Raw genomic sequence first — 23,943 nt, 5'->3', positions numbered from 1 at the left:
TCACTGTCTCTGTTGGCTCCCTGCCTATGAACCAGGTTAGCTGGGGAGTAGGTAGAAAGATCAGAACAGAGAGCTGCTCCAGTGGGCTAAGTTGCCTCTAGGGTTCAGAGAGCAATGTGTGACCTTGGTGCTTTAGCAGCCCACAGTTCCCTCTGGACCCAGGAGTTAAAAGATTGAACTAAGGCCAGATCTGCTGCTGCCAGTCCCTGGTGCATGCCTATGCCTGCCAGGATGGGGAAATTTCTGGGGACTTTAGGTCAGATCTATTTCTTTTCTAAGTTGTATGATCTCAAGTTAGCTAGTAACCACAGATGCTGGAGTTTCCACAGCACTCAGTTCTCTCTGGGCCCAGGAGGTCAGAGATTGCACTCACGCCTGCATGCTGCAGCTAGACTTTGGAAGGGGTAGTCATACCCGCAAGGTCACAAGAAGTTTTCTGTGGATTCGCTAGGTGGCCTCAGGCCAAACCTGCCCAAGTTCTGCACAGTTTCTACCCCTGGGGATCAACAGCATTGGTGTTTTGTATTTCTTAGTTTAGTCCTTAGGTTGCTGTGCAGTCACTGCTGTCCTGCTGATCAAATAAGGTGTGTGTTCAGCTCCACCATCTTTGATCCCTCCAATTTTAAATTTAAATATATTTTTATCATATACTCCTTCCCCAAAGTCCTTCATGATCCTTTCTATAGTCATACCCACCAAATTTAAGTTCTTTCTCAACAAACAAAAATAAAAAACAACAACCCCTAAAACTAAGAAAACAAAATAAAGCAGTATACTCTCTCCTCAAGTTGTAATAAAAGAAAAGTACAAATATAACCTGTGGGGTGCATTATATGTGGCTTACCAGTTTGACTATGAGGCTTGAATTGGAATGGTTGATATATTCAGTGTCAATCAATGGAGAAAACACTTTCCCTCTCCCAGTGGATATAAGTGACAGTTCAGTTGTTAATATTGACCACAGTGGATGGGTTTTCTTCCCTTTATTCACTTTTAAAAACAAAACAAAATGAAATATAAAACAAAAATTATCCCATCAATATTGGAAAACACAGACAGAAATAAAGGCAGCCAATAAAGCCACAGGAATTAAAGACCTACTTGTTTACACACTCAAAAATCTCATAAAAATGCTAAACTAGAAGCCATAATACACACTAAGAGGGCCTCGTGCAGACCCATGACGTCCTGTGCATGCTGCCACAGTCTCCATAAATTCATATGCACTTTGCTCATGTTGACGTTGAGAGTTGTGTGCTTCTTCCGCTCTTGGTTCTTATACTAATACTGAATCCCTTTCTGTAGGGTTCCCTAAGCTCTGAGGCAAGAGATTGATGGAGACTTCTGCATTTAGGGCTGAGTTTTCAAGGATCCCTCACTCTCTGTGTAATGTCTGGCTGCATGACTCTGTATTTGATGTCATCACTGCATGAAGTAGCTTCCCTGATAATAGCTGAACAAGGCAATGATCTGTGTGTATATCAGAATATCATCAGACAACTTTTTTTCCCCCTATCCTTCCCCTACCACCTTTTAAAACCAGTCATATTTGGTTTTTACCCTAGGCCCCTAGGCTATCTAGTCTATGTCCTTTCATGATCACAGAAGCATGCTCAGGCATAAGTTCTATTGAACTCGAAGTTTCTGGTTTATTTAAAAACTCAGTTTTTTCTTTAAAAACTCAGTGAATATGGTTTTTGTTTTGGTCCCAAGTGCAGGATGTAGGAATGTTTTTCCACCACTGAAAACAGACTCATGATTTTTGTTAGCTGAAAACAGACTTGTGAGAGGGCTCATGATGTTTTGCTGGAAGCTGCCTCATGTAAGAGGCATGTTTTTTGCTTGTTTGTTTGTTTGTTTTGTTTTGTTTTGCTTTTTGCCAGCTGGAAAACATCCTTGTGTGGGCTCTGAGAAGGGATAAATAGAATCCCACAGATCGTGAGACAACACTTTTGAATTGCTATGTTTGGCAAGGGTTTACATTGCTTTGTTGGTCTTTGCTTTTCTACACTTCACTTGCTCCAGAGAACTTCTCATGGCACTGTGACTGAACATTGTGCTCCTGCTGGCTCTTGCTGCTTCAGGAGAGTCTTGCTGTTTTACGAAGTCGTGTTCCTCTACTGTCATTGCTGTTTACTAGTCGGCTGGTACCCTGCTAACAAAGACAGGTCTTACCCCAAGGAACTATGTCTAAAGAAGTTCAAAACCCCCTTTCCTACAAACCTTTCTTCTCTAACTCAGGTTAATGGATTGGAAGGGAAACAGACACAATTAAGAACCCTAAATAGAGTTCCAAGATGGCGGCACACAGGAAGCACTGTATCTGATTTACTGCATGGAGACCAGGGACTTGAATGGAGCCACAGACTGCTAAATTTAGAGAACTTTAGATGACTGTGGTCCTGCACAGCACAGACGACCAGCTGGCCTGGCCCCAGGACAAGCACCAGACCACAGACGTCCTGAACCCACTCTCTAGAAGAGAAGCTCCATGCAGGCTGCAGGCAGCAGATAAAGCCTGAATTCAGTGTGTGGGTTGGTGCCAGATCCCCTGGCCTGTGGAAGTCACAGGGAAACACGGGAAGCTGCCCTTGGCCCCATCTACCTGCCCCACACAAATTTGCCGACGATCCCTGTCCACGTGGAAGCACAGACAACTAGGTCCAACCAGCTCAGAGAGAGCTCACACAACCTGTGGGGTGGAATGGGACCAAATTGGAGCTGAACGCAGGTACTGAGTGGCTGGGTCCACCTAGCTCTGAGCGAGTGCACACAGCCCACAAGACAGAATGGGACCAGATTGGAGCCAAGTGCAGGGGACAGAGCATGCAGATCCAAGAAGTTAGAACCCAGCTTGGACATTTCACACAGCCCCGGCAGGATCTCCGACGGGACTGGGTCCACCTAGGTCAGAGAGAGCGTGTGCAGCCCATGTGGAAGAACAGTCCACACTGGAGCTGAAATCAATACATTAGAAACAAAAAGAACAATTCAAAGAATCAACAAAACCAGGAGCCGGTTTTTTTTTTTTTTTTTTTAGAGAAAATCAACAAGATAGATAAACTGTTAGCCAAACTAACTAAAAGCAGAGAGACACTATCCAAATCAACAAAATCAGAAATGAAAAGGGAGACATAACAACAGACACTGAAGAAATACAAAGAATCATAAGATCCTACTTTAAAGGCATATATGCCACAAAATTTGAAAATCTAAGGGAAATGGACAATTTTCTTGATCAATTAAACTTGCCAAAATTGAATCAAGATCAGATAAACAAATTAAGTAGTCCTATTTCTCCAATAGAAATAGAAGCAATCATTGATATTCTCTCAACCAAAAGAAGCCCAGGGCCAAATAGTTTCAGAGCAGAATTCTACCAGAACTTCAAAGAGGTGGTAATATGGATACTCTTCAAGCTACTCGAAAAGAGAAATAGATGGAACATTACCAAATTCTTTACATGAAGCCATAGTCACGTTGATACCTAAACCTCACAAAGATGCACCAAAAAAGGAGCACTTCAGACCAATTTCTTTTATGAACATAGACACAAAGATACTCAGTAAAATACTGACAAAACGAATACAAGAACATATCAAAGATATCGTTCATCACGACCAGGTAGGCTTCATTCCAGGCATGCATGGATGGTTTGATATACAGAATTCCATCAATGTAATCCACCATATAAACAAACTAAAAGAAAAAAGCCACATGATCATATCCTTAGATGCAGAAAAAGCATTTGACAAAATCCAACACCCATTCATGTTTAAAGTATTGGAGAAATCGGGGATACAAGGCGCATACCTAAACATAATAAAGGCTATATACAGCAAGCCAATAGCCAACATCAAATTTAAAGGAGACATACTAAAGGAAATTCCTCTAAAACTGGGGACCAGACAAGGCTTCCCACTATCTCCATATCTCTTCAGTATAGTTCTTGATGTTCTAGTCAGAGCAATAAGACAACACATGTGGATGAAGGGGATCCAAATGGGAAAGGAAGAAGTCAAATTATCCCTATTTGCAGATGATATGATAGTGTACATAAGTGACCCCCCAAAATTCCACCAGAGAAATCCTATGGCTGACAAACACCTTCAGCAAACTGGCTGGTTACAAAATTAACTCAAAAAAATCAGTAGCCTTCCAATATACAAATGACAATCAGCCTGGAGTGGTGGCACATGTCTGTTATTCCAGCACTCAGGAGGCAGAGGCAGGTGGATTGATGTGAGTTCAAGGCCAGCCTGGTCTACAAAGCAAGTCCAGGATGGCCAAGGCTACACAGAGAAACACTGTCTTGAACGATAACAAAAGCAAAAGCAAAACAAAAACAGGCAACTCTAGTTGCTGGGCATGGTAGTACATGCCTTTAATCCCAGCACTCGGGAGGCAGGGGCAGGCAGATTGCTGTGAGTATGAGGCCAGCCTGTTCTACAAAGAGAGTACAGGACAGTCAAGGCTACACAGAGAAACCTTGTCTGGAAAAAAAAAAACAACAAAAAACAAAAATCAAACAAACAAAAAACAAATGACAATCATACAGAAAAAAACATTAGTAAATCTACACCCTTCACATTACCCACAAGCAATAGAAAATATCTAGGAGTTACTCTAACCAAGCAAGTAAAGGACGTGTTTGAAAAAAAGTTTAAGTCCCTGAAGAAAGAGATCGAAGACAACATGAGAAGATGGAGGGATCTCCTTGTTCATGGATCAGGAGAATTAACATAGTAAAAATGGGCCATCTTACCAAAAGCAATTTACAGATTCCATGCAATCCCTATCAAAATAGCTAAACAATCTTTTAAAGACATTGAAAGGTCAATTCTCAACTTCATATGGAAAGACAAAAAACCTAGAATAGCTAAAAAACAATCTTATACAAAAAAAAAAATCCTCAGGAAGAATCTCCATACCCAATCTCAGGCTGTATTATAGAACAATAGTAATTAAAACAGCATGGTACTGGCACAGGAATAGGCTTATTGACAAATGGAATCGAATTGATGACCCAGAAATGAATCCACACACATATGGACACTTGATTTTTGACAAAGAAGCCAAATCTATTCAATAGAAAAAGGATAGCATCTTCAACAAATGGTGCTGGTCCAACTGGATGGCTACTTGTTGAAATGCCAGTAGACCCATATTTGTCAACATGCACAAAACTCAAGTTCAAGTGTATTAAGGATCTCCACATAAAACCAGAGTTTTTGGTACATAAACATGTACATAAACATACATAAAAACATCAGTTAGAAGAAAAAGTGGGGAAAAGCCTAAAACACATTGGCACAGGAGACAAGTTCCTGAACAGAACTTGAACACCCCAGGCCATAAGGTCAACAATTAATAAATGGGACTTCATGAAGCTTAGAAGCTTCTGTAAGGCAGGAGACACTGTCAAGAGAACAAAGTGACAGCCTACAGACTGGGAAAAGGTCTTCACCAACCCTTCATCTGACAAAGGTCTAATATCCAAAATATATAAAAGCTCAAGAAATTAAACACCACCAAACCAAATAACCCAACTGAGAAATGGGGCTCAGAATAAACAGAGAATTCTCAACAGAGGAATATTGAATGGCTGAGAAACACTTAAAGAAATGCTCAACATTTTTAGTCATCAGAGAACTGCAAATCAAAACAACTCTGAGATTCCATCTTACACCCATCAGAATGGCTAAGATCAAAAATTCAAGTGATAGCACATGCTGGCGAGGATATGTAAAAAGAGGAACACTCCTTCATTGCTGGTGGGAATGCAAACTAGTACAACCACTTTGGAAATCTATCTGGTGCTTTCTCTGAAAACTTGGAATAGGGCTTCCTCAAGAACCAGCTATTCCACTCCTTGGAATATACCCAGAAGATGCTCCAGCACACAACAAGGACATGTGCTCAACCATTATCATAGCAGCCTTATTCATAATAGCCAGAACATGGAAACAGCCTGAGTGTCCCTCAGTAGAAGAATGGATAAAGAAACTGTGGTACATTTATACTATGCAATACTACTCAGCTATTAAAAACAAGGAATTTCTGAAATTTGTAGACAAATGGATTGAAAAAGAAATGATCATACTGAAAGAGTTAACTCAGAAGCAGAAAGAGTCAAATGGTATATACTCACTTATATCTGGACACTAGCCCAAGGGGCATGTTGCATGAAAGTCTTTACTTATCAGGAAAGTGGGATAGAGGGGAGAACATCCTATTGGGACTCTAGGTGAGAGTAGTATGGAAGAATGGGGAAATAGAAGGATCTAGAGGGTCCTAGAAACCTACAAGAAGGACATTATGATGGGCAGATCTGGGCCCAGGGGTTCTGCTCAACCTATGGCACCAGCCAAGGGCTATACATACAGTAAATATTGAACCTCTACCCAGATCTAGCCAATGGACAGGACGTTCTCCACAGTTGAGTGGAGAGTGGACTCTGACTTACACACAAACTCTGGTACCCCATATTTGATCATGTCCACTTGATGTGGAGGCCGGGTGGCACTCAGAGGAAGGATAGCAGGCTACCAAGAAGATACTTGATATCCTTTGAGCATATACAGGGGTAGGAGGTCCCCCTCAGTCACAGTTATAGGGGGAGGGGAGTCGGGGAAAAGCAAGAGGGAGGGAGGAATGGGAGGATACAAGGGATGGAGTAACTATTGAGATAATATGAATGAATGAATAACAAAAGTAAGAAAAATAAAAAATAAAAAATAAAAAGAACCCTAAATAAAGTAGCGTTGTGAAAAATCTAAGCCTACATTCCGTCTTTTGGAGTGGACCGTAAGTCAAACCAGATATTGGTTGATTACTCCTGCAAGTGTTATGCCACTATTGCCATGGTATATCTTGCAGGTAGCACATCATTGTAGATAAATGGGTTTTGTATGGACTTGTGGATGGTTCTGTATACTGATTTCAGATGCTGATTTCTGTGCCCTGAGATCTGGTTGCAGTCCAGACATGGGCAATGTCATTTCTATGAAGAATCTCCTGCATCAATGTTGTATAAACAGTATTCCCCCAATTATCTCTGATTTGTTAATAAAAAGCTGATGTGCTTATAGCTGGGTGAGAGAGAACAGGAAACGTGATTTCAGTTCGCAGTCTGGAAGGACTCATGAAGACAGAGAGGGCAGAAAGGTGAAGAAGTGGACATAAGAAGGACAAGCAGGAGTTCACCATGAGGACAGAGAGTTACAAGAGAAGGCCAAGGCAAGACAGAAATGGCAAGTGAAAAGGCATGTGGTTGGGAGATAGCGAGACTAGCATAATTGGGTTAGAATATATGAATATCTGTCCAGTTATAGAACTCAAAGCTTGTTGAATAAATCCAATAGGTCTCTGTGTTTATTATTCAGGAGCTAGGCTCGGTATTAGAAAAGGTTCCTACTGAAAGCCTTAATTTGACAGGCTGGTGTGCTGTTTGTTTTTCTTTTGATAGGATGGAGAGCACCTTCCTGTACCAAAGACACTGGAACAGAATGGTGGAGCTTCAGCTAGGTTGAGTTATTCAGGGCCTGCTGGGATCTATTCAAGGCAGTATAGTCCTTACTATTATTTATTGTATTTTTATTTAATTATTCATTCATTCATTTATTTATTTATTTATTTATTTATTCACAGTACATCCTGATTGTAGCCCCCTCTCCTCTCCTTCTAGTCCTACCCTCCTTCTCTCTTCCCACTATGCCTTCTCCCCTAGTCTTCAGAAAAACGGAACCCCCCCGCCACCAACCCACTCCAGCACATCAAGTCACATCAGTATTGAGTGCATCTTTTTCCCCTGGCATCTAGTCATCTGGATGTTGGAAGAGTGTTAGTCTGTGTGCTGATATCCAGTTTTGCTTTGTTGGGTGGTTGTTTTGTGCCTTGGTTTCTGTCGCCCTGTGTGGTTTTGGACAGTGTAGTAGCTGTGTGTACGCCTGTGCATTTCTAGGTATTTGGAGTTATACTTAGGAATGTGGATGGGCTATGGGTAACAGCTAAGGGGGTTCACAGGAGGAAATAAAGCAGGATGTACTAGGAGGATCTGGTTAGTCTTCTGGGATTTGGGGAGCATGCAGCAGAAACCTGCTGCAGAGCCTAAAGGCCAGACTAGGGGATTGGACTTAAAGAGGTGAAGATATGCCATTAGCCTACTTGCTCAGCTTGCTGGACTGTCTAATGGGTTCCAAGAGAATGCATGTTGAATTTCTGGCTGGGATAAAGCAAAGAGTAGGGGAGAGGAAGTTTGAAGAGGAAGATCTGTGTAATCTACTCAGAGGCATCAGCAGCTAGAAGAGGAAAGAAGGGAGGCTGCCGTAAGTGATCTGTTACAAAGTTGGGCAAAAACCTCAGGAACTGGTTTTTGAGGAGCTGAGGGAAAGATGAGTATTTACAGCTAACCTGCCTACTTTCCTGGATGGAGTGGCCTGCTGCTTCCCAGGTAGTCTTTTAGAATTTATTTGTCTTAGAATTTATAGAGCATCTGTCTAGGTCCTCCTGGCTTTAGGAGTCAGGTATTATTCTAATAGGTCTATCTTTGTATGTTACTTGGACTATTTTTCTTGCAGATTTAATATTTTCATTGTTCTATATGTTTAGTGCCTTGATATTTATGTAGTAGGGGGAATGTCTTTCCTGTTCCAGACGATTTGGTATTCTGCATGTTTCTTGTACTTTGATAGGCATGTTTAGTACTGAGAAACTTTCTTCTATCAATTTGTTAAACTTTTCTTTGGCCATTGATTTGTGTTTCTTCTCCTTCCTTTATCCTTATTATTCCTATATTTTGTGTTCACATAGTGTCCCAGATATACTGGAAGGCCTGTATAAGGAGGTTTTTTCAATTTAACATTTTCTTTGACTGTGTCTTCAATGCTTGAGATTCTCTCTCTTATCTCTTTTATTGTGTTGGTGAAGCTTACATCTGTGGCTCCTGTTCAAGCTCCTAAATTTTCATTTCCAGATTTGCCTCACTTTGGGTTTCCTTTATTGATTCTATTTCCACTTTAAGGTCTTGAAGTATTATATTCATTTCTTTTCACTGCTTATTTGGGTTTGATAGATTTCTTTAAGAAATTTATTCATTTCTGTTTTAGTGACATCTACCATATTCATAAAGGTGTTTTAATATTTTTTTTCTTGTGCTTAGCTATGTTACATTACTCAGAGCCTGCTGAGATAGTGCTTCTGTGCTCTAGTAGAGATATAGTGCCCTGGCTGTTAATGCTTTTTTATTCTACCATCTAGGCATTTAGGATCATAAAGATTGTAATTATAGGTTCTGATAACTGGCCTTGTCTTTGTTCATGGGTTCTTTGTTTCTGGGTTTCTGTTGCCATCTCTGGTTCTTAGGAGAGTGTGGTGTCTGTGTGTTACCTACAGGAGAACCCTCTGAAGTAATAATGGTGAGGACACTAGAGGTTACAGTTAAAATGTGTTTCTGTGTATTAAGACCTGAGACAAAGGAAAGGAGATGGGTAAGGGGTGGTGGAGGGCATCACTAGAGGCAGGAAACATGGTTGTTCCACCAGGACTATTTACTTAGTCCCCTGGGAATAAGGGCAGTGAGAAGAAGCCACATTAGACTGTCAGCTGGGGATGAACTGGGAGGGTTAGACTGGGGAAAATGGATGAAGAGGTGAAGATCTTCAATTAGCCTACTTGCTTTCATGGTCAGAGTGACTTGTGAGTTGCCAGGGTGCCTCCGCAGTTGTGGTATGGAAAAATGCAATGGCTGGGGTAAACAAAATTCACATGGGGAGGTCTGTGTGATCCATTGGAGATGGGTGCAAAAAAGGCAGTCTAGATCATAGCTATTGAAGAGACAGAGAAATTGGACTTGGAGATGCTGAGGGAAATGCTATAGTGCTCACTTGCTTCCCTCGCAGGAGTAGTCTATGGATTCCCAGGGAGTGACTCCTGGAGTCAGAGGGTACGCAAAACAACTAGTGGGCTAAGGGAGCATCAGAGAGAACGTCTGTGAGATTCACTGGAGATGATGTGCGCGGAAGGCTGCCAGAGGTAGGCTGTTGCAGATATGGGGTAAGGTTGGGAGGTGAAGGTCTGAAGTCAGCCTACCTGCTTTGCTGCCTGGAGTGATGAACTGTTCTGAGAGAAATTTGACATTAATAGGCATCTGGCACTATGTGTTTTCTGACACAGATACTTGGAGTGGAAATAATGTCTAGTCTATATTTGGTTCCATGGGCCTTCAGCTCCACGGCACAGCCCCTAAAATTAGCATTTGAAACATCATTCCTAGACTCGGTGACACTGATAAAGATGACTTCTTTGCAGGGATGAATCACAGCCAGTGGGGTTTTTCTCTTACTAAAAGGAGAGACTCCCATTGCAGGGGAAAACTCGAGGACAAAAGTCAAATCTGAAAAATAAAAAATCAAGGAAATAGAATAAAGCGCTTCTAAAAAATGTAATCATCCTTTCCGATCTTCCACACTCCACACTCTCACAGTATTCCAGCAAATGTGAGACATGTTCATAGAATATCATTTATGGTGCGTTTACTGCCCAAAGGAGCATGAAGTTACAACATGTGGATCAGGTCTTACGTGATTAAGCCCCTAAGTGTGTTTCACTGTCTGCTTCCTTCCATGTGGTCTCTGTGGAAAAAAAAGAAAATAGGTATTATTGCTAACAACTCAGAATAAACCATTTGCAGGCCAGAACTGATAATACATAGTTGCTTCTAGAATAAGAGTTTCACAGGTGTGGACACTAGGGTTTAGAGTTAAAATGTGTTTCTGTGCATTAAGACCTGAGGCACAGGAAAGGAGATGGGTAAGGGGTGGTGGAGGGCGTCACTAGAGGCAGGAAACATGGTGTTCCACCAGGACTATTTACTTAGTCCCCTGGAAAAAGGGGCAGTAAGTGAGAAGAAGCCACATTAGAATGTCAGCTGGGGATGAACTGGGGGGGGGGGGGGTTGAACTGGGGAAAATGGAGGAAGAGGTGAAGATCTCCTTGACATATTGTACAACACAACCAAAACATAAAATACATTTTAACATTTATTTATATTATTTCATATTTATTGTTCTGATTTTGGCCTGTTATGATTCATATTGGGCTCTGGTTTTCCAGATGCACATAAAGAGACTTTTAATGATATATACCCTAGACGGAACCATCTAAATGTGTTTTAGTGAGTAATTCTTATCTTCAAAGGTCATCTTCTCCTTATCAAAAAAAAAAAAAAAAAGTTAAAGCAAACCTTTGAAGGATGCAAGAAAATACTCTGGAGTGCTGGCTTGGCAAACAACTGCAGTGTGTCTCAGAAATGCACCTTTGTTAGGAAAAGTGGTGGGAGACAGCCCTGCTAGAAAATTGCCTTTATCTTGATGTTGGAAATCATGATCTCAGGCTCTGCTTTCTGTTCTTAGCATCCTCTGCAAGAAGCTCTCCAAACTAAAGTGTGCATCACTTTGACCACCACTTTTTTGCTGCCTATCTTTAACAAGCACACAGATTATCTTAATTAAAGAAAAGAAAACAAAGAACAGATCATTTTCCATTTTTTAATTGTTTGGTTCAAAAGAAGAAAAGAAAGCAATGATCAAAACCAACCACAGCAACTATTAAACCAATTTTAAAAAGAAGAATCTGATACACTACAAAGTTAAATAATTTGTTTTAAGACACAGCCTATATGTTTAAGGCTTTCAGAGTTTTTTCCCTTTAAAAAATCCATGAAAATACATCTGAATATATTATCTAGTAGAACAAATATTGAAATTAAAGAAAGGCCAACAGTAGAGACCCGAGTCAGAATTTCATCATTCCAGGCTAATGTCTTGGTTGTCATATTTAGGAAATTGCAGCAGCTGGAGAGATGGTTTAGCCTTCATGCGTTAGTCTCACAACTGAAAAATATAAGAAATCAGACAGCAGACTCTTAAGCCAGTGGTCAATAGAAAAGTATTAGCTAAATCAGTAAACATCCCCCTCAGTTATAAATGTTCAGTGTACCTTAAGTAAAATAACTTGAATGACAGGGTATTGTGTGCATGATATCAGTGTCAGAACCTACTTTGTTGTTTGCTAATTAGTAAATAGCTGGAAAATCAGTTTACTTTTTTAGAGTATCCCTCAAAATAACAAGTTATTCTGAGTATTGAAGAATATCATAGCATATGGCTGATTCATTAAGCTTTAGGTATGACTAAAAGTAAACTGTAAATAGTAGTAAAAGCCATATAATATGTCTCCTGTGTACAGGAATGCCAGTATTAAAGAATATTGTTAGCATTCTTGTTTATTTATCTGTATTCTATTTGTCTGGGAAATTAATGAGATTGGGATGCATTATTATTTTCTCTTATCCATTATTTTGTTACTCTTATCTAAATACTAACTATTAAATGAGATGAAAAGTGATAGTAGAAAAAACTTATATTTTCCAAATGTATCTTCATTTTTAACCAATCTTTATGTATTTATTCACACATTTGATAAAAATGTCACTGTTAAGAGCAACCTCATTAAGATGCAAGTAAATGTACAGGGTCAAAATCACCATTAAGTCAGAACAAAGGGCAACCATACTTGCTTAGTACCTGTGCTCAGCACACACACACACACACACACACACACACACACACACACACACACACACACACGCTCATACATTCGCATGCATTCAACTATAGGTGCTAGCTTCAGATAAATGATTTCTTTCTGCCAGGTCCTGCGGAGAAGGGAGAAATGCTCACTGACTGCTTAATTCCACTTTCTGCTCTGCCAGCAATTGAAAAGACAGAACCACTGGGGGAGTTAGTTGTTTCCTTGGCACAGAACTGAATACGCAACAAGGTTAGAAGGGTTAAGTTCTTCTTGGGTTTTGTTTCCATTTTCAACACAACAGGGTGGCAAGCAGGAAAAAAAAAAAAAAAAAAAAAAAAACAGCTATGTTAGCTCCCAAAAAAGAAGGATGTAAAACTTGATTCCTATTTACCATAAAGAAACCAGCAAGGCCAGGGCCCTACCCTCTGGTTGTATTTTATCCAAACTGTGCATATTACTTCTATGTCAACTCTGGCGAGAAATGTTTTAGAGGTTCAAGAGGTCACATAAGCCCCATCCCTATCATACAGGTATGGGGCAAGACTCCATCTGCTGGCCCACCATCAGCTTGCAGTTTTGAAATATTTGAGGAAATGGCAGGACCACCATCTACTCCCTTTAACCCCCCAGGAAGGCCCAGTCAATCTGCAATGAGAAAATAGAGCCCAAACAAATAAGACGATGGAGGAGTTGTGCTCAATCCCCACCCCCAACTCCATTTTGCTAAAAGGGTTAAGAAGAACTATTTTTAAGTGAGATGTTTTGTGCACATTTCCACTGACCCTATCAAAACACTGATGATATCAAATACAAAGCTACTGTCTAAAGGGGTTTGTCTCTGGTGCTTCTGGCAAATGGGCAAAGGCTACACCAGAGGCCGTGATCTACTGAGTAGAGCCCATGAGTAAGCACAATAGGCCAGTTAACACGAAAACTACTCTAAATCAAATCAGTCAATGTCATGGTGTTTTGTAACGAGAAGGATCCCTTGGTACAAACTTCATGTCTCTAAAGACAAAGCAATGTGAGTACAAAGCACTTGGCCTAGCCAGCACTGTTCACACCACCACAGACTGTCACCAAGAGCACTTCAAGAGACCCCTTAGTGAAGCCATGGCCAACCACTTTCTAAGTGACCTACAGAACTGGAGGATATCCGGAGTGCTGCACAGCCAATGGTGGTATTTGGAATGTCAGCGAGGAAGCTTCCCGGAAGAGGCAAATGGGAGTCATCCCCTTGTGGCCTAAAGTGAGGAACGTGCTCCCGATTAGCTCAGCATGATACTGGATTTCACAACAGCTAGCTTGAAAACGTGACGACTCCTCCACACCACGGTCCTCTCTGTTAGTAAAGAGTAAGCGGGCTCCAAATGAAATCTAACTCCAATTCTAACTCTCTTGCATTGACAGTTACAGCAGATATCTTCTAACATCTATGACCTATCCCTGTGCGGCTGCAGAGCTGAGGGAGAAAGGCAGGGCCAGAATGCTTGACTTTCCTTATCACAAAGGCCCCTAAGCATACTCAATCTGAGCCGGGCCACAGCTACCCTCATTCTAACCCTCGGAGGAAGGAGCAGTGGCCTTAGCCTCACTGTTCATTTCCAGAGGCTTAGTCTTCATGTAGTTCTTCACTTTGATCTCCATATTCCTGGCTTCCGGAGTGGCCATGTGCAGCTTCTCCAGGAAATCCGGCATGCCACTGGAAACCATCCTACTGACACAGTATCTAGGGAGCACTGTCTATGGATTGTCACTGTACGTCAGTAAGCAGTCAGAGCCATTCTCATCAAATGACTTGTGAGAACTGATAATCATTTGGGATTCATAGGATCTGACCCTGACAAGCTCTGGAGACTCTGGCACACTGGGGTGACCCACTGCACTTGACACCAGAGCTATCACATTGTTTTCCTGATCCATGCTATACTGCTGAACATAAACATAATCCCAAGATTACATTGGATAAGGAGAATATATTACTCATTGAAGAACCTCAGAACCACTGATAACATCTCCCTCAGTCACCTCTAGCTTGATCACAAGGGCATCCAACATTTTCCTGAACTCTGTATCCAGCTGAACATTAAAGAACTGCCAGGGTGACACATCTGTATATGTTCCAAAAACTAGGCACTGGTAAAGGTGGGTACCTATAATTGGGCACCGCCACAGTTTGAAGTGTTTCTTGTCCACCACCATTTCCCATGGCTTTCCTTTGTCCTTCAACTTTTCATTCCCTTCTGCCGGGGACTTTGGTTCAGGAAGGTGATGCTCAACTCCAGAACTCTGAAATATATTCGACATTTCTTCCAACCATTTCATCTCCTTCATGGACCTTTGTAACTCCTCCTGCTGGATCTTCTCCTCGTCCCATAGGAAGACACTGGAAAGCGCCTCCATCAACGCAGAGGTGTGGCCTGGGTGGCCATTCAGCGGGCCCCAGAAGTACGAGCTACATGATCTGCATGGGCCCATCACGAAGCCGCACTGATTGGCCAGCACCGCCCGCGGGGCCCCTGCCCTGCTTGCCCACTAGCCAGGCAGCCAGGGTGGCCAGAGGCCTCTGTGGATTCCCACGCCTGCTGCTAGGCCCAGAAGAGGAAGGGCAGGAGCGTGGGAAGCAGAGAGGTGGGCGTCCCAGGCAGCAGCAGGAATCTGTATCTTCATTTTTATTCTAAACAGAACTGATTTTTCTAATTAACTTTTATACCATGATTATAATTTAATTTCCTAAATAACTTTATTCATACTTGAGGGACAAGTACTGCTCTAGGTGAGCAATGAAGATTGGTAGGAAGTAGACGATACGCAAGTTTGAGTCTCGAGAGTAGCAGTGAGACTGTCTGAGGAGAAAGAGATTCTTATTTATTGGGAACACATTATAGCCGAAAGTTTCCAGGAGCACTTGCCTGGATCTCTCTAATGCATCCTAATGAGGTTCTCTTGCTTTAAAACTTCATTCCCACGCATGCTGTCCCATGCTTGTTCCTGCTTTGTTTACCTTGCACTGAAATACCAAGGTATGCATGTTACGTTCTTTTTCCAAACAAATCCCATAACCCCCAAACTTCATATTGCAGAGGGAAAAAATGTTGCTCTTGAACCTAGTAACTTAGGCAAGCACCTCTACTATTTCAGAAAGTCCTTCAATGAATACTTTTCTTTCTTTTTTGTTCTGATATAATATGCAGCTAAAGTTTGCAGAACAAAATAATGTCTTCTCATCAGTAAACCTGAGCCCCTCCTGCTTAATGTTATCTACTCTTTTCCTCCCTTGTAGAATTGACCAAACTATTGCCGTTCATGTAAAGGAACCCCTACAGCCCGCAAATGCATGCTAAATCCCAATGTCATGTGTGAGTTCTGCAAACCTTGGGTAAGACTAGTGCTGAATTCCTCACTAGTACAAGAGATAATGGCTTAGACTTTAGATTAAATTTAATTATAGGAAATATTTATCACATAATTCAATTATGAATCAAATTTCTGTTAATCATAGGTCATTTTAGCTTTAAAATACCCCTTTGAAGCTTTAATACAGATGGATAACTTTCTCCAGAAATACTCTGAAAAAAAAAAAAATCTCAAGCAACAATCAACCACAATTTGGCTGATATTCACACATGAAATAAATGAGCAAATGTTTACAAATATATCAGATGGTACAAACTTAAATTAAGCCCAGCTTATGTGGCAAAAATTCCAAGGCACAGTGGCTTAGTAAATATTCATTTAATGCATTTACAACTTGAGACATAGTCACCACAAAACAGTAGGCTTTGGCTGAGAAGAGAAATGCCTAAAATAAATAGCTGCTATTCTCTGTCCTGGATGGTTATAGCTAGAATGGACATGAGTCCAGCATCTCAAATCAGCATTGATAGAATGTGAAACATTTTATTGGTAGTGAAGACAAGTAAGCACTTGAAAAGATAGATAACTAAGAGTACTGAGGAAAAATGCAACAAGGAATGGGGATGGAGAATTCTTTAGAACGGTCTTCCAGCTGGGTGTGAAATAAGAACAATAATGTAAGCTACACGGACACGTTAACTTCTCAGGTAGAGAAACATTTAATATGGCAAGGATTCCACTATCAGAAACACCTCAAGACACTGCAGTTCCTGGTGCTCACTGACTGTCTGAGGGGGCATTGCTACTTTTCAGAAGCTAAGAGTTCTCTTCAAATTGAGATGTCCCCGTTACTTTTTTACATTGTTAAGTCTAAACAGAATGCCGGGGAATATTGGAACCCGTGGCCTTCTGCTTTTACCGTCTGAGCTGGCTTTTGACGCATATGAGCTTATAACAAAAAGCAGCGAGGCAGAGGACTATAGTTTGAGTTCCGAAGTTAAGTGTTTCTTCCATTCTTGTCACCCATAATCTTTAGTACCCAGTTACCATTGCTTATGCTTTGCTCTCAGAATACTTACATATTCGTGTCCATAGGGACAATTCCAAGCTGAAATACTCTCTCTTCCAAACACAAAGTACAATAAGATGTCAGAGCATGAATACTAAATTTTAGTTAAGATAAAAGATGAGTTATCGCTTGAATTTTCACTAAAGAATATTAGAAATTTACAATGATCATGCTATGTGCATTTACTCTTTCTATCAGTGAAGAACTATTGTCAACCATATTGATTAATCCCCTTAGCAAAGAGTTAAAAGATTCAAGTTATGGTTGCTTTAAAATCCTAATGTATTGGCATACTTCCCATTTTTCTGAGTTTATCTGAGTTTTACAGCAATATTGACTACATGTCACATTTGGAGGGTGAAACTTTTGAGCACACAGCTGAACCATTTGACAAGAACTAGGAACACTCACTGCTGTACATCCTTCTCACTAACAGTCATCTGTTTTCCTCTTAGAACCTGAGTTAAGGAACTAACATTAATTACCATCAATATTTAAAGTATAATGCTTTTTTGAAGCATTATGAATTATGATTATGATTCATTATAATTATGAAATTATGATGATTATGCTAATTATGAAAGTAACAATAAATAGGAAACATAGATTCCTAGAGAAGGGAATTTATTTTATGTATTAAATTAAATATTCCTTAATTTATTTATTTAGTGAGAAATTTGCATATTATATCCATCATCCCAAGTATATCATCCTTAAAATTTATTTGATAGATGTCTTTATCTACTCAAGTGTAAGTGTTGTTTTTATTTCTTCAGATGATGGGATGAGATAAAAGCCATTCGCAAGCCCTTCTAGCTCTTTCTGAACTCTAGCTTACTGCTTCAGCTCAGCTACTCTGGCCCAAGCTCTTCTTCAAGCTGACTGATTCAAAATGACTTCTCTTGGCTTCTGACTGAATTGGTCTGCTTGGCCTCCCTTGTTCTTTTTTTTTTTTTTTTTTTTTTTGAGACAAGGTTTCTATGTGTAGCCTTGGCTGACCTGGACTTGCTTTGTAGACCAGGCTGGCGTCAAACTCACAGCAATCTGCCTACCTCTCCCTCCTTGAATGCTGGGATTACAGGCATGAACCACAGTGCTCAGCTGTCTGGTTCATTCTTTCTTCACCTGTGTCTAGCTTGCTCTCTCTGTAACCTGTCTCTATAAAACTGACCCAATAAAAAAATCTCTCTCTAAAAATTCTCTTTCTCTTTCTCTTTCTCATTTTGCTCCTAAGTAGCTTCTCTTTAATGTCCTGTTCTCATGAGATTTAGTCATAACTTATGGCTGACTCATTCTGTCAAGTCTTTCTCTGATTCATCACTTTGCCCCTCAACTAGATGTCACTTTCAAACATGGCTGTTTTCTTCTAAAAACCGGTATTACCTTCATTACTTGAGATTAAAGGTGTGTACTAAGTGCATGTCTGTATTTCACCCAGATTAAAATTGTTCTATACTCAGTTATGAAAATAATTCAAAATCATAAGTAGTTTGAATCATACTAATTACTTGCTAATAAAATTTATTATTTTGACTTTAGATGAGAGAAACATGGGAGAATGGGCAAGTAGAAGGATTCAGAGGGTCCTAGAAACCTACAAGAAGAACATTATGATGGATGGATCTGGGCCCAGGGGTCCCGCTCAAACTATGACACCAGCCAAGGACAATACGTGCAATAAACTTCAAACCCTTACCCAGAACCAGCCAATGGACAGGACATTCTCCACAGTTGAGTGGAGAGTGGGGAATGACTTTCACATGAACTCAGATGCCTCATATTTGACCACATCCCCTAGATGGGGAGGCCTGACGGCACTCAGAGGAAGGACTTGATACCTTATGAGCTTCTACAGGGGAAGGAGGTCCCTTTCAGTCACAGTCATAGGGGGAAAGCGGAAGGGAGGGAGGAATGGGAGGATATAAGGGATAGGATAACAACTGAGATATAAGATGAATAAATTAATAAAATATTTTTAATTTATTATTTCAACATGCCTAAGAGAAGACCTGTGAGTCAACACCAGTTTATATACAGATTCAGCTTTGCTATGTGGGCCCAAATGATTCCATCTGTTGAGAGAAAAACTAGGAGCTATCAGAAGATGTAAGGATAGGAAAAGTCAAGGTATTTCTGCAACTGCCTTTGTCTCCTCTGGTATCTTTCTTCAGTGACTGTATCTCTAACATGAATATCCACACTTCCCATTATGCAAACATCACCCCCCAAGAGCTGTGTGACTTTTCTGGAGTAGCCATGACTTTTAGTTTCTGGAAAAAGTGTGTCCCCAGCCTGGCAAGTACTTGTTCTTGCTAATACTGCAACATCCTATTTGTGTTCTATGCCCTGTGTTGATGAGTGTGATCATCTATGTAATTACTTTCTGATGCAAAGAATGCCAATTTAAAATAGCCTTTATAACATAATATTATTTAAAAAAAAAAAAAAGGATCAGCATAGAGGAATTAGAATAGACTAAGCATGTAGGTAATTTTTCAGGGTAGTAAACTCTCATCCCAGTAACTGATTTACTTGTCAGAACATGGGTAAATTGCATGTTTATTCTTTTTGTCCGTGTTCAATGACAGGAAACTAAGTACTGGATGGGAGTGCACTATGATAAAATGGCCCATTACACTTTTATATTTAAGCACTCCTTCTTGATTTATTCACTTGTCAGGTTATGAAATACAGATAAACAGAGGCTATAAGTATCCATAAAAGTTGGCCCTATTCCTTCTCTTCCTCCTCCTCATTTGTTAGTGTATTGGAATTGTGGCTCAAAAACCAGAAACATACAAAAAAATCTCTCTTAAGCAAGAAACACCACAATTTGTTTAATTGAACATGTGTTTATCAAGTATATAAAGAGCAACTAGCCTTCCCTGGGCTCATCTTGCTGCCAACTTGTAATATTTCCCTTAATGGGGAATTCTGGAATGAAATTTTGCTCTAGTTTGGTTAACAGGTATTTTTAAAAAACATTACATGGTTATTACAGGCAAAACACTTCCTATGTTACCAATAATAATGTGAGACTGACTACATAAGGAAATATATAAAACACTGGATTGATTATATATGAGTTTACATCGTCAAACATATTAATTAAGGAATGTTGTAAGGTGGACATTTTAGAAAGTTTAACTGGTTAGCTGACTGATCTAACCAGATTTAACTTCAGCATCGCCTTCCTGTTTAAATAAAGACACTAATTGTTGCACTGAGCTACCAGTAATATTGGGAGTACTAAAGCCCTATTTTGGATAGTATGAAAGCCAAATAACCTATATGGAGCAGATAAAATGATTTACTAAGGTTCCTCAGACATTAAGAATTTCTACAACAAATAACGAGCAAGATAGATAAAAGTAATAAGAAGTCCATCAGAATTAATCATAAATTTATATAGATATTTAATAACTTTTCAAGTACTTAACAAATGTTAAGTAGGAGCATATATAATAGAGAAAATCATATAAAATAGAGGAAACTAATACCTATGAATACTGGTGGTAATAAACAATATAATAGGAAAATAATAGAAATAAGAGATAGAATAGAGAAAGGTGATTTATTGATGAATAAGTAAGAAAAAAATTTAGAGTAGAAAAAGACACAAAGGCTTAACATATGAAAGCACACAAAGCTTTCACAGAAGCTTAAATCAATTTGGACTGAAGTAAGAACAAGGCAGAACTGATCAGAGAGTAGGCTGCAAAGTTGAAAGTACTAATCAGCAGGCAAGCATGTAGCATTTGCTGTAGGCTTTGGTCTTTTTAAAAGCTATTTTATTTTGAGTTCTTTAATGTCTCTACTTCCCTTCTAACCCATCACTCTAGATAGGACAGTAAGAAAGCTAATAAGACAGAAGAAGTAGATCTTTTTAAGATTAGTTTCTTGGGGTGATTCCTCTCTTCATTGTCAGGATTCCAGAAACAAACACAGAAACAGGAACAGGCAGCATTGTGAGCAACAGCAAACAAAGCAGCCCTCTGAAGTCTTCTCTGGAGCATGTCTTTCTAGGAGTGTCTGAAAGTGGTGCAATGCCCAGCCAAGCGACTAGAGGTGAAGCAAAAGTGATTGACCTTTGTTCTTTTAACTATTTATACTCTCCCGTAGTCCATACAACATGTTTATTTAACTGTTCTTCCTCACTTGATGAAAATCAAAGATTAACAAACAGTTCTGAGTGATAGACCCTAAAAATGACATAAATAGTAACAGTCATAAAAGTATAAAGCATTTTAAAACTTTAAAACATCCAACTGCATACTCACTCCAAGCAGCAGCTGCCTCAAGCCACCAATTTCAGTGGTGTTCCTCATGACTTAGGTTTGTTACAAGAAGCATCATCAACCCAATATATCCTATACTTTTGTATTCATGGTCAGTTATGTGCGATACTCAGGTATGATATTACTCCAAGATCTACAAATAATTCAACTATCAACTTCTGGCAGACCCACTATAAGCACTATTCGTTTTTACTTGTGAAACTGTTGAGAAGGTTAATACAGGAGAAAATGTGCATACGAGGATTACTCAAAGCACTGTGAATAAAGTCTGCTGTGCTCCGTGATCTTCCTAGAGTACAGGTTCAGAAACTGACATAACAGTTAAAGCTGTTTATTAATAGGTCATGCAGGTTGTTTTGCTTAGCATTAAGACACTGAATAGGGGTTAAAATGTTGGGTGTTATTATGCTGTAGTTCAAAAAGAGGATAAAATAATTTGTGTCCAATATTAAGTTAATTGATAATATACACATACAAAGAGACTCACTGTGTCTTTAATATATGCATGTCACTATTTGCATATTAAATATTTAAATACTTAATACATGCCTTCTCTATTTGTATATTTAAAGGAGAAAGGTGAAATTTCAACAAAATTCTTTTTTTAAGTCAGACAAGTTTTATTTAATATTCATGATCATGCTGTGATGGGAGGGCTATTTTTTTTTTTTTCAGGGCCAACAAGTTTTTTGGGGTTTTTTTTCTTTTTTTGTATTTTGTTTTTTATTTTTATTTAAATAATGTATTCAGATTACATTTAAATTATTATCCCCTCACTTGTATCTTCTGGTTCCCCACTCCCTTCCTCTTTCATCCTATTCCTCTCCCCTAGGTCTGTGAGAGAGGGCACCTCACCTTGTCCCCCACTATAAGATCACAGCCTATCAGGTCTCTTCCTGGCAGCCTGCTTACTCTGCTTACTCCTGTCACCAGATCTCCCCACCAAGGAGAAATGGTCAAATAGGGGGCACCAGATTCATGTCCAAGTCAGTCCCTGATCTCCACACAATTGTGGAGAACGTGGTGTCCATTTGGCTAGATCTGGATAGGGGTTCTAGGTTTATTGCCTGCATTGCCTTAACAAATATGAAATATGAAGGAACCTGGAGACATACAAATAAGCTTTATACAAGTTCATATTAAGTCAACAGCTTACATGATAGTTCAGACTAAAATTAAATGTCCAAGGCTTTAAAATTCAGTATGTCTTTTCCTTATTAGTGTTGTTATTTATTTGTGTGTGTTTGTGTGTGTGTGCACATGCACACGCTCATGCCTGCATACTCACAAGAACACACATGCATGCATACATGTATAAACATACCCGTACATGCCATGGCATGCATACTGTGATCAGAAGACAACTTTGTGGACTTAGTCATTTCTTTTCACCTTTATGTGAATTCTAAGAATCATATTCAGGTTGCTGGGTAATGTGTGGCAAACACTGGACACACTCAACCACTTGCCAAGCCTGAGTTATCTTCTTTTAAGCTATTTTAGTTTTGACTAAGAACATCATCAGGAGAAAAAGAGAGAAGCATGAGCTCAGCTGTCATTCTTAATGTTTAGCATAATCTAAGGCAGCTCTCTATGGAGCTGTGAAGAATTTTTTTGGAAGAATAGACAGGAGAATGAAGCTTGTTCAGTCTGTAGACTGTGGATAACTACATAAAGCGTCATGGAGAAGCTGGATTAGCTCTTACAAGATCAAGCCTCATTGTAATAAAGAGTTTCTCTACTAAACAAATACTGTGAATTTGTTAAATGGATAGTTCATGAAGGGTGAAAGATTAGAAACTACACGTGGGGGGGAAAGGAAAGTTAAGGGAAGGTGGAAAAATCAGACTGTTGTCCTTGTTCCTAGTGACTCAATTCCCCAATCAATGTTTGATACACACAGCAGGTAACTCCCCCAAGAATTGATCAGATGCCCACCTCTATTGTCACCACTACTGCAACAATAGTTAGATAAGATTTAAGGATACCCAGTGTGCACGAAGAAATGGAACAACTCATCAAGAATATGTCATTGTAAATATCTATGCACTGAATCTTGGGACTAAAATTTTTATAAATTTTATAAAACCAACACAAAAAGGCTTTTAAAAACATGCTGATCTTGATACCATAATGTGAGAGACTTCAATACCCTACTCTCATATTTAGCTAGGTTTGTAAACTGAAAACCATCAAAGAAACTTTAAAGCTAAACAACACTTTAGATTAAATGAATTTGATAAATATTCATAGAATATTATACCCATAAGGTAGATAATACACATTCTTCTAAGACATGTATTAAACCTTCTCTAAAATTCCCCATATTAATTTTCAAAAAGTAAGTCTCTGCAAGTTAAACAAAAAAGGACATAATAGGTTGTATCTTATCAGGATACAATAAAATAAAAATAAGTCACAAGAAAGAGAAACCTCAGAGGCTATACAAGTATTGAACAACACATTTTAAATGAATAGTGGAACACTGAAGATATGATACAGAAGACTTAATGTATTCTATATATCAAAAGTAAATAATAGCACAATTCTTCAGAAAATCTGAGACATAGCCAAGGAAGTTACAAGTGGAAAGTTTGTAGATAAACAAGCTGATATTTGAAAAAAAAA

At 39.5% G+C, this 23,943-nt stretch overlaps 1 pseudogene; it reads right to left on the bottom strand.

The window, feature by feature from the left end:
• Positions 1–14,106: 14,106 nt before the first annotated feature.
• On the bottom strand, positions 14,107–15,622 carry LOC127205499 (stAR-related lipid transfer protein 7, mitochondrial-like; annotated as a pseudogene).
• Between the last annotated feature and the right edge of the window lie 8,321 nt (positions 15,623–23,943).

Source organism: Acomys russatus, chromosome 22 (genome assembly GCF_903995435.1).
Source record: "Acomys russatus chromosome 22, mAcoRus1.1, whole genome shotgun sequence".
NCBI classification, from domain to species: Eukaryota; Metazoa; Chordata; class Mammalia; order Rodentia; family Muridae; genus Acomys; species Acomys russatus.
The sequence above is the reverse complement of the archived record's forward strand: the minus strand, read 5'-3'. Positions and strand labels throughout refer to the sequence as shown.